Source organism: Octopus sinensis, linkage group LG1 (assembly GCF_006345805.1).
Source record: "Octopus sinensis linkage group LG1, ASM634580v1, whole genome shotgun sequence".
Lineage (NCBI taxonomy): Eukaryota > Metazoa > Mollusca > Cephalopoda > Octopoda > Octopodidae > Octopus > Octopus sinensis.
Genome location: NC_042997.1, coordinates 196,961,828 through 196,978,870, shown reverse-complemented (window position 1 = coordinate 196,978,870; position 17,043 = coordinate 196,961,828). Strand labels below are relative to the sequence as shown.

At 35.6% G+C, this 17,043-nt stretch overlaps 1 long non-coding RNA gene and 1 other non-coding gene across 2 annotated transcripts in view; both read left to right on the top strand.

The window, feature by feature from the left end:
- LOC118766496 overlaps nucleotides 1-17,043 on the top strand; it is a 293,006-nt gene that overhangs the window by 180,495 nt on the left and 95,468 nt on the right. The gene's annotated exons all lie outside the window — the stretch shown is intronic.
- On the top strand, nucleotides 8,934-9,052 carry LOC115220255. The gene has a single exon (XR_003882492.1). It is a non-coding gene; the product is annotated as a 5S ribosomal RNA (ribosomal RNA).

Genomic DNA, 17,043 nt, shown 5'->3' with positions numbered 1-17,043 from the left:
ACAAGCAAGTGTATTAGTTTGACGCTCGGGAATAAAAATGGAAAGTCTTTTATGTTTCGAGCCTACGCTCTTCGACAGAAAGGAATAAGAGGAAATAAATACAGAGAAAGACGAAACAGTGTTGAGTTTCGTGGTCCAACATGACGAATATGTGTGTGTGTATGTGTGTGTGTATGTGTGTATGTGTGTGTATGTGTGTGTGTGTGTGAAATGGTTGTGTGTACATAGTGATGTAAACAATGTTATGTTATAATGACTTATTCAATAACAATGAAACCTAATGGACAGTAATGCAGCGCAGTGGGGCCCCAGCGGGATAAGCTAAGCATCAGTCAAGGGAATCACAAATACATTGTAAGATCAATACCACAATGCTATTGATCGGGATCCAGTAATCTCTTTGTTCTTTATTTAAGTTCTAGTTTAAGTTCATATTAAGTAATAACCCATGATATTCTGCTGTAATCAAGACCTACCAGGATTATTAGTGTTGCCACAGATCCGCTACAGTACCACAGGGGAAATATGGGCCTTAATCAACAATGCAGATCGCATTCAATTTAAACAAATCTAACTTGAGAAAACCTAACCTACGCTCAGCCGATTGTTCACGATATGTGTTAAAAGCCTTAAAGCTTTTAACACGGATTTGATTTTTTAAATGGGTGAAAAGCGTACAGATTACTTATATATATCTTTACTACCCACAAGGTACTGGTACTTAATTTATCTAACCTAAAAAGATGACAGGCAAAGTCGACTTCAGAAGAATTTGAACTCAGATCGTAAAGACAGGCGAAATAGCGCTAACGTTTCTTATTTCTTTATTGCCCACAAGGGGCTAAACATAGAGGGGACAAACAAGGGGATTAAGTCAATTACGTCAACCCCAGTGCGTAACTGGTACTTAATTTATCGACCCCAAAAGGATGAAAGGCAGAATTCAAACTCAGAACGTAACGGCAGACGAAAGACCTATTTCTTTACTACCCACAAGGGGCTAAACACAGAGATGACAAACAAGGACAGACAAACGGATTAAGTCGATTACATCGATCCCAGTGCGTAACTGGTACTTAATTTATCGACCCCGAAAGGATGAAAGGCAAAGTCGACCTCGGCGGAATTTGAACTGAGAACTGAGACGGACGAAATAGAGCTACGCAATTCGCCCGGCGTGTTAACACTTCTGCCAGCTCACCACCTTAATTAGAATAGAATTGCGTAACTGGTACTTAATTTATCGACCCCGAAAGGATGAAAGGCAAAGTCCACCTCGGCGGAACTTGAACTCGGAACGTAACGACGGACGAAATACGGCTACGCATTTCGCCCGGCGTGCTAACGTTTTTGCCAGCTCGCGGCCGCGTACAGATTACTTATAGGTGCATGATTTTCTATTTGTTGCTCGTATTCAAGTTACAGTGCGGAACGAAGCACATCACGTACAGGCGCAGCTTCGTTTCTTTCGATTTGGACACGCTGTCTTTAGTAAAGTGTGATAGTTCCATTCACGTGGTAAAGGGCATGGAACCCGGGAGTCCCTTGGATGCACCAAGGAAATTATACTAACTAAATGTAATATATATTTCGTTAATACCCACAAGGGGCTAAACACAGAGGGGACAAACAAGGACAAACAAACGGATTAAGTCGTTTATATCGACTCCTGTGCCTACCTGGTACTTATTTAACCCCCCCCCCCGAAAGGATGAAAGGCAAAGTCGACCTCGCCGGAATTTGAACTCAGAACGTAACGGCAGACGAAATACAGCTACGCATTTCGCCTGGCGTGCTAACGTTTCTGCCTGCTCGCCGCCTATAATTTTTAATCCAGTTGGTTGGGTTGCAGCACGTCTGGACGACACTGCTTTAAACTTCGCCATGTTTGGACGTGCTTTTGTTTTAGTCAGTAAAACTGATCCGTCCTCGACGTTCATTGTTCGAAGGAATTAGATTAGTAATACATCTGGTAGAAAACCCAAACCGCATCTGTTTCTGAATCTCCAGGGTTAACATTTCGCTACAGTTTTTACTGAATAATGACAAAGAATTAAAGTTTCAGTGGATCTGCAAACAGATGTGAGTAACCCGATTAGTGGCATCATATCTTTGTTTGTTTCTATCTTTTTAACACAAGACCGAGCCTAATCGACTAGACTTATCATTAAATGCATACCTTATACAATATCTTCCCCTTTAAGATGGGTGGGGAATCGGAAAGAGTTGGCTGCTATTTCTAGCATTTTGAATAATCATTAGGTGGTAATTCATTGCCTATTGATGGTGTAGAATAGGAGGATGAAGACTAATAGTCTGGAGTCAAGCTGAAAAAGTTATCTATCAAAGTAAATATTTTAGTAATAGCAACATTCATTTCAATTTTTTTTCTTGATCACTTCCTCTAAGTTGCACACATACCTTTACATTATTAAAGAGTTTACTTGACTTAGCAAGAGATAAATCTCTCCATTTAACATGATCGATCTTACTAGAATATACATTAACCGAAGGAAGGTATTATTGTGTATTGATGCTGTATTGGAAACCTTGAATGACTTTAATGAAAGTGAGTTTATAGTTAAAAGAACCGTATTAAATAAATAAAAAAGAGAACTGTAAAGCTACCATACATTCAGATAGCGAGATGTCGGCACAGTCAAGTAAAACAAACTACGCTAGTCTTCAGAAGTTATTCACATCGCTTTATAAAGAAGAATATCTAGCCAGTTTGGAGCTGGCGTATTTTATTCAACTGTTTGAACATATTGGAGACGATTGCCTCGATTTAATTTGGTATTTCCAAACAAAAATAGATTCCGATGGTGAGGAGATTGCCAGAGTGGTTACAACCTCGATAGAATACCTATTTCTTTACTACCCACAAGGGGCTAAACACAGAGGGGACAAACAAGGACAGACAAACGGATTAAGTCGATTACATCGACCCCAGTGCGTAACTGGTACTTAATTTATCGACCCCGAAAGGATGAAAAACAAAGTCGACCTCGGCGGAATTTGAACTCAGAACGTAACGGCAGACGAAATACGTCTACGATTTCGCCCGGCGTGCTAACGTTTCTGCCAGCTCGCCGCCTTAATTAGAATAGAATTAGAACCTCGAATAGAATACCACGCAGTATTTATTCTCACATTTGCAGTTCTAGTTTGAAATCCTGCCCGGTTCAACTTTGCCTTTCACCCATTTGGGCGCAATGAAGTTGTACAAATGAAACATGCGGGACTGGTTGCTTTGTAAGGATGTTGAACCGGATACCTTTTGGCATTGGCTCCGGATCTTCGCGGTCTGAGTTCAAATCTCACCTCTTTGGTTGATAATCTTAGTTCAATATCTTCACCTGATTTTTAAATTTCTTTAGTAGGAGTGACTGTGTGGTAAGTATCTTGCTTACGAACCACATGGCTCTGGGTTCAGTCCCACTGAGTGGCACTTTGGGCAAGTGTCTTCTACTATAGCCTCGGGCCGACCAAAGCCTTGAGAGTGGCTTTGGTAGATGGAAACTGAAAGAAGCCTGTCGTATATATGTATATGTGTGTGTGTTTGTGTATATGTGTTTGTCCCCTCAACCTCGCTTAACAACCGATGCTGGTGTGTTTACGTACCCGTAACTTAGCGGTTCGGCAAAAAGAGATCGATAGAATAAGTACTAGTCTTACAAAGAATAAGTCCTGGGGTCGATTTGCTCGACTAAAAGGCGGTGCTCCAGCATAGCTACAGTCAAATGACTGAAACAAGTAAAAGAGTGTCCCCTTTTTTGAAGGCGTTTGAGACGGGTCTCTCAGTTGAGGAAACCTTCTTCACTTGCTCCGACTAACCTTGGAGGTTCTTTGAAATTTTATGGAGACATTCATCCTTCTTGACTAAAAGAAGATAAATATCTGTTGAGTTATTCTATTTCTAATAAATCACTAGTAATCAGGTGACATACTGCTTTAATTACTAAAATCACACTGAAGAGAAACGGCAACTATATTTAGCGATATATAGTACATTTATTATTTATTGGGTAATACATCATATGAGGTGGCCTTGATCCTGTTTACAGTCTTATTGAGTAATTAATTAACGAATCCGTATAATGACCACATTATTTTTAGAATACCTTCCTTGCGGTATATTTTCGTATGGGAGAGAATAGATAACAGGTTCCCGATGGATACACCGAGAAAATAAGGAGTAGACTATCTGGAAATAATTTGAAAACTGCATAACTCTTCGATGATGACGATCATGCTGATGAATATTGGTGTATGTTGTTTGACGATAAGAACGCACGCCAGTAAATTTCCTAGAGGTTGTTTTATCTATTTCTAAAGTCAACCATCTTTATTCATGTTTATTCTCTACTCAACCTCTTAGCCAAGTTAGTTTCGTTCGATTTTCCTTGTTAAAATATCCCGAGCTACACTTATTGTTTTAGTTTCTTTTTAAAAATTTCTATTTAAATCATTTTATTCTTAAAAGAAATTAGTTTTTCTTTGTAATCTAATTTTCACATGGAGCTGCTTTTATTTCGAAATCGATTAAAACGTTAACCCCCGAGGGAAGCAATCCCAAGATGATTCCTTTCAGCAGAAAACTGTGAAAATTTGTTTGATCACTTATTTTATTATCATTATAATTATTGTTATTATTATTATCATTATTATTATTTATTTTTGTTATTTTTCATCAAGTTGATTAAAGATTTCGTAGCAACTGATGCAATTTTTAAACTTTATTCTAAATCACATCGATAACATTATAACATAAATGTTATTCACTTTTCAAATATAACCTTTTGTTACTTTATATCGCACTGAGCTTTCATTGTGTGTCTCTATTCATATATTTCCTTTTAGAAACTGTCAATATGTCAAAACCAGGAATATAAAAATTGTTATTTTATATCGGTATTCGAGAAACGCAAGATTCCGATACAAGATTCCACGAAGATCTACTGTATCACTTGTCTATTTTCTCTCTTCACACGTTTATAGAGCAATTGTTCATTTGTTCTTCGTCTTTTGTTTGATCCACTGTTTATTTTTTAAAGAAATATTTATTTAATTATTTACTTATTTAATTATTATTTATCTTCTTTCCGAATTGTATTTGTGTCTACATGAGTTCAAATATAATTTCAACATGCAGTTAGGACTATTGGGAAGTAAACTGCGCTGGAATCGAAATATGTGATTTTACTGAGAATATTTTAGTTTGATGCTATGAAAGGAAAAGAAAAATACATGAATAATAATAATAATAATAATAATAATAATGTCAAAGAGGAGACATATCACATAGTGATTCGTAAATATTAAGAAATATATAGCTGAGTGTGTGTGTATGCTTATATATATATATGTATATATATATATATATATATATATATATATACTCTTTTACTTGTTTCAGTCATTTTACTGCGACCATGCTGGAGCACCGCCTTTAGTCGAGCAAATCGACCCCAGGACTTATTATTTGGAAGCCTAGTACTTATTCTATCGGTTTCTTTTGCCGAACCGCTAAGTTACGAGTACGTAAACATACCAGCATCGGTTGTCAAGCGATTTTGGGGGGACAAACACAGACACACAAACACAAACATACATATACATATATATATACGACGGGCTTCCTTCAGTTTCCGTCTACCAAATCCACTCACAAGGCTTTGGTCGCCCCGAGGCTATAGTAGAAGACGCTTGCCCAAGGTGCTACGCGGTGGGTATGAACCCAGAACCATGTGGTTGGTAAGCAAGCTACTTACCACACAGCCACTGCTGCGCCTATATATATATTTCCAAAGTGAGGGAGTGGATCAGGTAAAATTTAGGCAACAAATGTTTGCTACGAAGCATATCCTCTAATGTAATTACTCAATGAGGATTAATCACCTAGCTACTCATCAGGACGAAGATAGCTTAATTATATGAAGATCACATTGTCGTCAGGAATCCAAAGTTTCACTCACCGAAAATACAGGGTATGGTAGAAAGGTTGCCCTGATTTAATTCGACATTTTCTGTGTTGACGTGTTTTCCAAGTTTCAAGCTCACTGAGCAGAGTGGAGATTTCGTGAATTAGAAACTCGAAAACTTTCGTTTTTAGTGTCAGCTTATGGTTTTAAAGACTTAATATGAAAGATGATCGATCAACTACAAGACACCATCGAAGATGGCTTCTCGTATATACTTGATTAATGCATTTTCGAAAGGTCATGACATGGACAAAATGAGGATAAATGAAAGACGTTTTTTTTTTATTTTTGTATTACATTTCCTTCTTTGGTATATATTTACACACACTTGCATACATACACACATGTTAGTTAGTTAGTTAGTTAGTTAATTTGGCTCAAAAGCAAATAGCAAGGCCATGTAGGGGGACATGGAGTTAAGTACAGGGTGGTGTTCATGTAAAGAGTTCAGGCCACTTGAGGTCAAGGGAGGCTTTGAACAAAGCGGTCGTCGGCATCTTCACCATCTCGTCTGGCAGCTTGTTCCACGGATCCGCAACCCGGACGGAGAAAGCTCCTCTCCTTCGATTGAGATGAAATCGTCGCAGGTAGAGCTTTTCGGAATGACCCCGCAGCCGACGCTCTGGAGCAGGAGTGAAGAACAGCTCTTTCGAGAGGTTACACTTTCCGCTTATGATGTTGTGGGCGAGAATGAGATCACCACGGCGGCGGCGTTTTTCAAGAGAATAAAGGTCGAGCGTCCTCAGCCTTTCTTCGTAGGACAAATTTTTGAGACCATGTATATTATTATGTATATGAGCGTATGTTTGTCACCCTATTTATGCTTCCTAATGAATAGTTGAGTCGAATTCCAATCCTTTCTCACAAAACCGGCGCATTATTATTCCTGAATCAATCAATATCTGCCCTGATTTATAGGCTACATAATCAATGCAACCTCTAATCAATATTTTCTTTAATCAATAATTCCACTCATCAATATGTCTCCCTGTCCCCATATTCGATAAGCCCTTTAATCAATCTGTCCTCTAATATATAGTGACTGCGGTTATTTTTTTGCCTCTATTTGCATATTAAAGCGTTCAAAGGTTGTGTCTGTTGTAACTTGTCGATCTGCTCTTCAAATTGGGGCTTTTATAATGAAACCTTCAGCTAAGGAGTAATTAAGCGCAGTAATATAACTAACGTAATTTGGGCAGTAATTTAATTCCTTAGCGGTAACGGAATTATTATTCATATCTTATTAAAGGGTCTCGGAGACTGATCGTAATGATGATCTTATTCTCAAACCGGAAACCTGTCCTGAAAGCTTGCAACTGCGGTGCTTCCGTTAAGTGACTCAAGTACAAGGAGCTGATATTAAACATGTTATTGGGGGTGTAGCAGAAAAAGTTAGATCAACAGTTAAATGTATTAAAGTATTTAGTTATTATTTCCTACTTTAAATCATATTTCAAACTTGCTTTTCAATGTATTTGCCCATCTTTATGCTTATTTCTTTACTGCCCATAAGGGGCTAAACATAGAGGGGACAAACAAGGACAGACAAAGGGATTAAGTCGATTACATCGACCCCAGTGCGTAGCAAGTACTTAATTTATCGACCTCGAAAAGATGAAAGGCAAAGACGACCTCGGCGGAATTTGAACTCAGTACGTAACGGAAGACGAAATACCGCTATGCATTTCGCCCGGCGCGCTAACGTTTCTGCCAGCTCGCCGCCTTATTTTCCCATCTTTTTTCTTACCGAATAGATAAGCACAAGAAATAGTCAATTGTATCAAGTCACTTCCTACTCAGAATATGAAACATTTTTGTTGTGTTAGGAATAGAATATGCCTCGTTGTAATAGAAACTGTCATTCGATGGTGGCGAAACAAGTAAAATCATACTTTATACACACGGCGTGGCTTTGTGGCAAGAGGTTCGCTTCCAAACCGCATGGTTCCGAGGTCAGTGCAATTGCGTAGCACCCTAAAGAAGCGTCTTCTATCATAGCCTCGGGCAGACCAAAAGCTTGTGAGCGGATTTGGTGGACGGAAACTGGAAGAATACCGCCGTACACACGCACACACACATACCTGCACACGCACATGTATATATACATATTTATATCTGTGTGTACGTGTTTGTGCGTACCTGTCTTTTTGTCTGTTTGTCGACCGCCGTTTGACAACTGGTACTGGTGTGCTTACGTCCCCCGTATCTTAGCGGTTTGGCAAAAGTGACCGATAGAATAAATACCAGGCTTTCCAAATGAATAATAGTAATAAGAACTGGGGTCAATTCGTTCAACTAAAATTCTTCAATGCGTTGCCCCATTATAGCCGCACTCGAAACAAATAAAAGACTGAAACATTTAAAAGATGAAAAGAAAAAGGATATAAGAAATATAAAAAAAAATAAGTTCGTGCCTCTCTTTATTGTGAGTCAAAAACTAGTAAATATATACAAATTCCCTTCTTCGCATATATTTGGTTCAGAGCTTCTGAAATTAAGAATTATGATCGCCATTATTTCGACTTGATGACGCTAAGTTAAGATTAATTCATTATCCGAGAGGACGCAGATTTGAAGGCTTGACTTTAAAGAGGCAGCAAAAATATGAAAGGTGATTAACAAGTGACTTCCTATATTTGATGTCTGTTTGATGAAACGTTTAACAACTATAATTACACGTAAATTTAATACCAAATAACAGATTTCCTATCGCTCATTACAACGTATCGCCTTTACTATTATGTGTAATGCATCAGTAATGTGTCATCAACGTTTAACTATGAATTGCTCTACTGACTTCTAATTAATGTGTGCGTTGCATATACTAAATGGTAAGGATATAGATTCCTGGATCATGATATGTGTTCGATTCTGTTTAGTAAATCGTTCAGCTACTGAGAGCAACATACCGATTTATCGGCAGAGTTTTTGGTAAATACATGTAAATATGTTTACGGCCATATCACTTTGAAAACACCGGTTCTTGTCCGATCACCGAAGTTAAGCAAAGTGGAGCCTACGTAGTACTTAGATGCGTGACCGCTTGGGAAACCTAGGTGCTGTAAACGTCTTCCTATCTTAAATGGCGGTGCCCCAGCATGGCCACTGCTCGTGCGCTGAAACTAGATGAAATGAAATTTTTAAGAAATGAATAAATACTGAATGTGGGAATTTTAAGACTGACATCTATCAAATTTTGTTTCAGTAAGATGGAGAAGTAGCAAAATAGTTTGGACGCCGGGAAAATGCTTAGCCGAGGTCCACTTTGCCTTGCATCCTTTCGGGGTTGATAAAATTAATACCAGTTGAGCATTAGGGGTCGATTTAATCGGTTTAGACCCTTCCCCCCAAACCTACTGGCCCTGTGCCAAAACTAGAAAGCAATTTCTTTCATCGGTGTAAAGGCAGCACAAGGGCACACGCATTAGAACCTGGAGGGAAATGCTTAGCGGCGTTTCATCGGTCTTTACGTTCTGGCTTCAAATTCTGCCCACGTGGTGAGCTGGCAGAGACGCTTGAATGCCGGGCAAACTTCTTAGCGGTATTTCGTCTGTCTTTACGTGCTGAGTCCAAATTTCGGTGGAAGGGTTCCTCTTACAATCCTTTCTCACCCACGCAAGTCTATTTGGTGACTTTCTTCAGTCGTTTGTGTTTGAGGCCAACCTTCTGCAGGAAATGGTGCACCAACCTTGCTGGAAATCCGCGGTAGCCGACTTCAGGAAGAAACAAGACCGCATGCCATCCCTTAACAAGGACCTCGTCGACCTACTTCTAGCATTACGTCTTCTTCAGCTAAGAAATGTCGAGATCTAACCCACCTAAAATATCCCTTCATGGTAACGGATCAAGTGATCCACATGCAGAAACCTTTAGCTTCTCTGGGAAGTATTAATCATATTCGTTACAAATAAAATGAAGCTATCTAGGTTTTAATTGATATTGAATTCGTTAATGCTTGTTCTATATGAATGTTTATTTAAAACATTGAAAACTGTATTTCAGAATTGTGAATTTACGGGCATTTATCGTCACATTCAACCTATTCACTTTCGCTTAAATTGAAAACATTCCTCTTATATTAATACCGCATCAATAATAATTTTCCTTTAAATAATTTGTATTACGTTGTTTGGCGATGTGAAAATGAACTAAATGATAAAACTTCACTATGAATAGTGAACAGGAATTACCTCAAGTAAGATAATAAAAAAAAAATAAAAGCTAAGAAACATTCACTGAGTGAAATAAAAATCAATTATATGTTGTTATCATTGCGACTCTTTCCGCTTCAATTTTGATTTTTTTTTTTATTTGCTAGAGTTTAAAGGAAGCCACCATTTTGTTTCCTTTATTATAATTTGTACAGTATTTTATTATCAATAACCATTTTGACGCTGCAGTTGCTACAGCTGCAATACGACAATGCAAAGATATAAAGATCGACTTGCCTTGTTTTATATAGTTAAAGATATGAAAGGAAATGAAACTAAGATCATTTCAAAATATTCATTCAAAAATTCCTCTGAGCTGAACTGCAAATTAAGTAGATAACCAAAATGGCTAGGTTCGCATTTTCGCTGCTGCACATATTATTTCCGGTATGTTACATTGTGGGGTAAACAATTTCCGGTTTGCTCTCATATCTTAAATCAATAATAATGTTAAGTCAAACTAAATCCTATTCTTTATCAATTTTTTCGACTAAATTTTAACAAGTTAGTTTTAGCTATTCATAAATTATTGTTTCTGCATTGTCTCGTACATGGATTGTTATAAATGAATCTTGCTCTAAGTACTGTCTGAACAGAGATTTCTCAGTTATTCGTTATTTGAATCTCCATAATTTTTCTGTCATGTTAATTATATTATAAATAAACGTGCATGAATGTTTGTACGTATGTATGCATGTATGTACGTACATGAGTGTATATATATATATATATTATATATATATATATATATATATATATATATGTATGTATATAGTGACCATTTACAAAAAAATAAAGAAAACGGGTGTGTAAACAACAAACAGATGTATTAGTTTAACGCTCGGGAAGTGAGTAATTCTTTTATGTTTCGAGCCTACGCTCTTCCACAGAAACGAACACAGAAATAAACAGGGAGAGAAAATAGAAAAAGGTTTAGTTGCTCTCTCTTCCTCTCTCTCTCTCTCTCTCTCTCTCTCTCTCTCTTTAAAGTTAAATAATGCGGATAGAAATTCATATTATTAATTAATATTAATTTAAACCAGTTTACTAGAATTTTTGAAAGCATATATATATATATATACACATATGTACATGTAAATATATATCTCTACATATATACATTCACACCAATATATATATATATATATATATTGGTTTCTAACGGAGTTGTAGAGTCACCTTATCAGAATTTCCATTTAATTTGATATGGAGCAATGTGCGTTGGATACAATGATTAAGAACTTTATTGATAGCACTGAAGTATGTTACATATATATATATATATATATATATATATAAATCATTGAATAAACGAAAGGAAATAGTATTAGACACATTTGAACATTTGGTAGGTGTTACATTTTTTAGCACCACCTTTTTACTCAGCTCCATATGAAAGGCACAGGCAACGTCCATCTCCTCAGATCTATGGAACAGATTGGGAGTTTACTGAGTGTTAGGCTTGTATTAGTCATGTGAAGGTGAGTCAAACTTATATATATATATATATATATTATATATATATATATATATATATATATATGCATTAGAGTACTTTAAGTCTATTTATTCAACACATAACTGTTGTTGATTTTATTACTTCACATAATAAAAAAACCGATACACTGGAAGTATCAATATGTATATTTAGCTATTAAATATAGTTGACAGGTAAATATCAATTTTTAAAGCACCAAATCAATCATTAGTTACAGTGTGTGCTCGATCTGTAATGTGAGTTGAAATCTTCGTCCTGCACTAGTTTCTTTGAATATGTTTAAACTTATAATGTATTCGCGTACGTCATGATATTAATGAAATGCCCATTTACCTATCTTGTATTTCCGCCATTTGCATTAGCTTTAAAGATAACAATTTAACTTACTCTATATATATGGCCACGTACAGTTTCATCAATCACAATGCCTATGTCCTTTCGTGTATGAATGCCAACTTGAATTTTAAAACTTCACTTTAAAAAGTTGGGGGAAAAACAGGTCTGATATTAACATGATAAACATATTAATTTAATCAGGACAGAAAGAGAACATGATCGATAAAAAGAAATATCTATCTACATGGAATAAGATACGTTTTACCGACAAACCTATTAATTAAAGCTATCAGCTACTATATATTTACTAATTAACTCTTATAGATCTCAAGTTATAATATCCACTATTCAGACATATATATAGTATTTTTATACAAGCTTAAAGCTTATAGCATTCACCATGCAATGACTAAGGAAAATAGTCTAATAAAGGGGCATATAAGCACTCGACAGAAAAAAGAAAGCTTTCCTACCCGCGTGTGAGTCGAATCCACATCCCTTTGTTAACGCGACCAAACCGATATATATATATATATATATATATATATATAAACGCAGGAAAAAATGTAGAATTTGTTTTTGGGTTTGAAAATGCACCTGAATTCGAAAAGTGTGTTGTTGGTTGTAAATAGATTTATTCTCATACATACCAAACTAATCTCAAGAAATGTTTGCTCATCAATGGTACAAATATATATATATATGTAAAACAAGGGTTTTTTTAAAGAGTTTAAAATTACGAAGTAGAAATCGAGCAAGCATGTTTCAACGCTCAAATGTTCGCATAAAATGCAAGGAGTTTCATAGGGACAGTTACTATCAAAGTAAATGTATGTGTGTGTGTGTGCGTGTGCGTGCGTGCGCGTGTACGCACACAATTTTTCACTGTCTTAAAACATGCAGCATACTCGTGCTGCCCACTTCGACAGTAAAAAGCATCGTTCTGTATTTTCGTTTTCTAGAACATAGTATAGGAAATTCATGAGCATCACAACTTATATCCGGTAAATTGCTTAAATATTGGGTGTTTCATATAGATCCTGCATCGATTGGGTGTAGTTGTTATCAGATTACTTGTGAGCTTTTACATATGATGTTTGCAAGTCCTACATATTCACATATATATACATATATATGCGTGGTCTCTGTGATGAGACCGTATAGCTGCCTCAGGACAGCGAGAGATTTCTGTGCGCAAATCCCTTGTACAAATATTCACATATATATATTTTGCAGAGAGCAACATCGGTTTCATTGTTAACAAATTTTAATGAATTTAATGATATATTTCAAAACCCGTCACACGATTTTAACAAAAGAGAAAGACAAGGCATACAATCACAGAAATGTAGCAGTTACTAGGCACACAAACACACAGGCACACGCATGCACACATACACATCCATACACATTTACATGCGTGTGTGCGTATATGTAACTGCGTGTATTACATGAATACGTATATAAATACACACATTTGCGTTACCTGCACGCTGACACACACACACACACACACACACACACACACAACACACACATATATATATATATTATATATAATATATATATATATATATATATGGTGATACGCATCCATATAGATATGATATCATGCACAAAACCATGATGTCATACGTATATAATCACCGTGCCTGACATATATTCCACAATCTCAAGTTTACGTGTTTGATATCACGTACATACACTCACAAATTTACACGTATTTATGCGTGCCAACATACATGCGCACATATATAATATATACATATATGTGTGCATATATATGTGTTTGTGTGTGTGTATGTAAATGTGTGTGTGGTATGTATGTATGTATGTAATTATATCATGAACGTACATGTATATAATGTATTGCAATAAAGAGTAGGTTTTCTCAATTTCAATATTTACCCTGAGATAAAGTGCTATGATGAAAAGTTGAAAGTTTTACGGCATGGATATCGTGGATGTCTGTTTTGCTGTCATCTCTGGAGTTTAGCAACAAAATACTATGTTTGAACAGTGAAAACGAAAGATATTCAGAAAAGAACATACACATACATAAATACATACATACATACGTATATATACATTTATACATATATACACACATACACATGTTTATAGTGCGTGTATATATATATATATATATATATACATACATACATACATATACATATCCATATATATTATGTACATTTTCGATGAATCATCATTTTCTAATGTACCATTTATACATTGCTGACTTAACTATTTACCAAGATGTAAAGGTTCCGTTAATTAAATAAAAACTACCGACTCTGTAAATTTATTTTAAATCAATCGGATGATTTTCGTTTCCTCCGCACACTTTTATGTTGTATAAATATATTAGTCCTGAATTTGAACATCAGGCAAGGTATTTATTTAATTTTTTTTTCTTTTCTGTTTTCTTTGTTGTTCATTAATCTCCATCTATCTGTGTTAATCTACATCAACATCACGATCAATAGTTTGTGCTACACTGGAATTTAAAGTGGATGCTAGCGGCATAACTCACCCCCTTGATCATGATAGATTTTATCCATATCGATCTGTAGGTTTTAATTTAATATCTGATCTTTGAATGACACTACAAGGGCCCAACCTGCTACAGTTGTGGTTTTTACCCCGCTTTTCTATCAAAATTTATAAGGTGTGTGTTTCCTTTTCTCACTAAACGATAAAAAAATTCTTCAGAGTAAATTTGACGCCCACATCATTATTATACACTTCACATTAATGTAAGGAGCTTGTATAATGTTTAAGGGGCATGGAAACATGCTTAGCAACAATTCCTCCATATCTACATCGTGAGTTCAAATTCCGCCAGGTTCGACTTTGTCTTTCATATTTTCGAAGTCGTTGAAATACTTACCAGTTGAAATAAGTGCCTACTACTGTCGATATATTTTAACTAGTGCCCTGCCCCAACATTTCAGGCCTTGAACCTATAATACAAAGGATTATTATGCACCTATATTTATTTAAACATCGTTTGACAATTTAAATTTTAGTGAACCAATAAATTACCATATTTGTTATCATATAAGACAAACTTTTTGCCCAAATAATGTTTCAAAAATCCCACCCCGTGTCCTGTAGGTAACGTTGAATCTTCCTTAAGATTTAATGCATTAAAAACGTTTTCTTACATGGATATACCTGAAATGTATCTGTGCCTTTTTAATGGCATTAAACATGGTAGATAATATCTAGGGGAAGAATTCACGAAAAAAGACAAAAGACGAAGACAGCTGGTGTAGAAAACAAACAGATGTATTAGTATAACGCTCGGGAATTGAAAAAGTCTTTTACATTTCGAGCCTACGCTCTTCCCCAGAAAGGAACAAAGAAACAAACAAGGAGAGAAACAAGAAGAGAAAAAAATCTAACGTGATACTATCTAAATAAAAGTTAAGACCGCTGCAAAAAATTGATCATAGTTTTCCTCCGCTAGAAATCAATTTAGGGTTAATTAGCTGCTTCTAATAAAGGTACAAGTTCAGAAATTTAGAAAGTTTTATTGAACGGTTGAATGAATTTCTCTCAGTATTTGATTGGTACTTTGTTTGTTGGGGCCCAGATGGATAAAATGCATAGTTGACATAAGCAAAATTTGATCTCGGAACCTGAAAGGCCAGAGTTAAATTTTGGCACAAGGTGAGCAGTTTTGGGGTAGGTGGGAAGTCGATTAGATTGATGGTAGTGTTGAACTGCTTAATTATTTTACCTATTGTGAAATGATGAGAGGTAAAGTCGACCTCGGCGGAATTTGAACTCAGAGCACAAAGACGCACTAAATGCTTCTAGGTATTTTCCTCGGTGTGCTAATGATTTTACCACCTTTCCGCCTGATAAAAATCCTTCCCGAGCCACATAGGCTCACTGAGCCGGCTTCCTCGTTTCCGTGGAGCATATATATTTCCCCTGGTTATCGAAGGACTACTCAAGTTTGCCAGCTGAGTGAACAAGAGCGAAGCGGAATAAAATATTTTGCTTAAGAACACAACGCGTCGCCCCGTCCACGAATCGAAACCACAATCAAGACACCAGCAACCTAGCCACGAAGTCTCGCGCCTCCACATCAGAGTCAAATATTGCAAAGATTGTGTCCAGAGCATTATCAGTTCCCCAAACCTGGACCTAAATAACAACAGCAATACCTCTGCCTGTAAGACTGTCTTGGCCATCACAAAGTGTTCCTCATCTAAGTTTATGAACCGTCCTTGAAAGGATATTGTAAGTTCGATGATATTAAAGACGATTGTAACAATAATCGATCGCACGCTGAATTGATTAACTATAGGACTTTAATGAAACATCTTAATTCTGGGTACAAATAGTCTATGAAAAGGCAGCCTATGTTGACCACGGTGAGATTTCGAAAAGAATAAATAAGTCTCGATATATTATGTATACACACGTAGACTAAATCATATATATATATGTACGTATTTATGTATGCATATATATATATTTATGCACGTATTTATGTCTGTATGTATATATATGTACTTATTTATGTATGTATATATATATGTACTTATTTATGTATGTATGTATATATGTACTTATTTACGTGTGTATGTATATATGTACTTATTTACGTATGTATATATATGTACTTATTTACGTATGTATATATATATATACGTATTTATATATGTACATATATATATATATATGTATTTATATATGTACATATATATACATACGTATTTATATATGTACATATATATATGTATTTATGTGTATATATGTATATATATGTATGTATTTAGGTATGTATGTGTATATGTATATATACATATATATATGTATATATATATATATATATATATATATATATATATTTATATGTATTTATGTATGTATATATATATTTCTATGTGCATATATTTACATACATATACATATATGATATGCATATATATATATATATATATATATATATATATATATTTACACTCGCACTGAATAATTATATGATCATCAA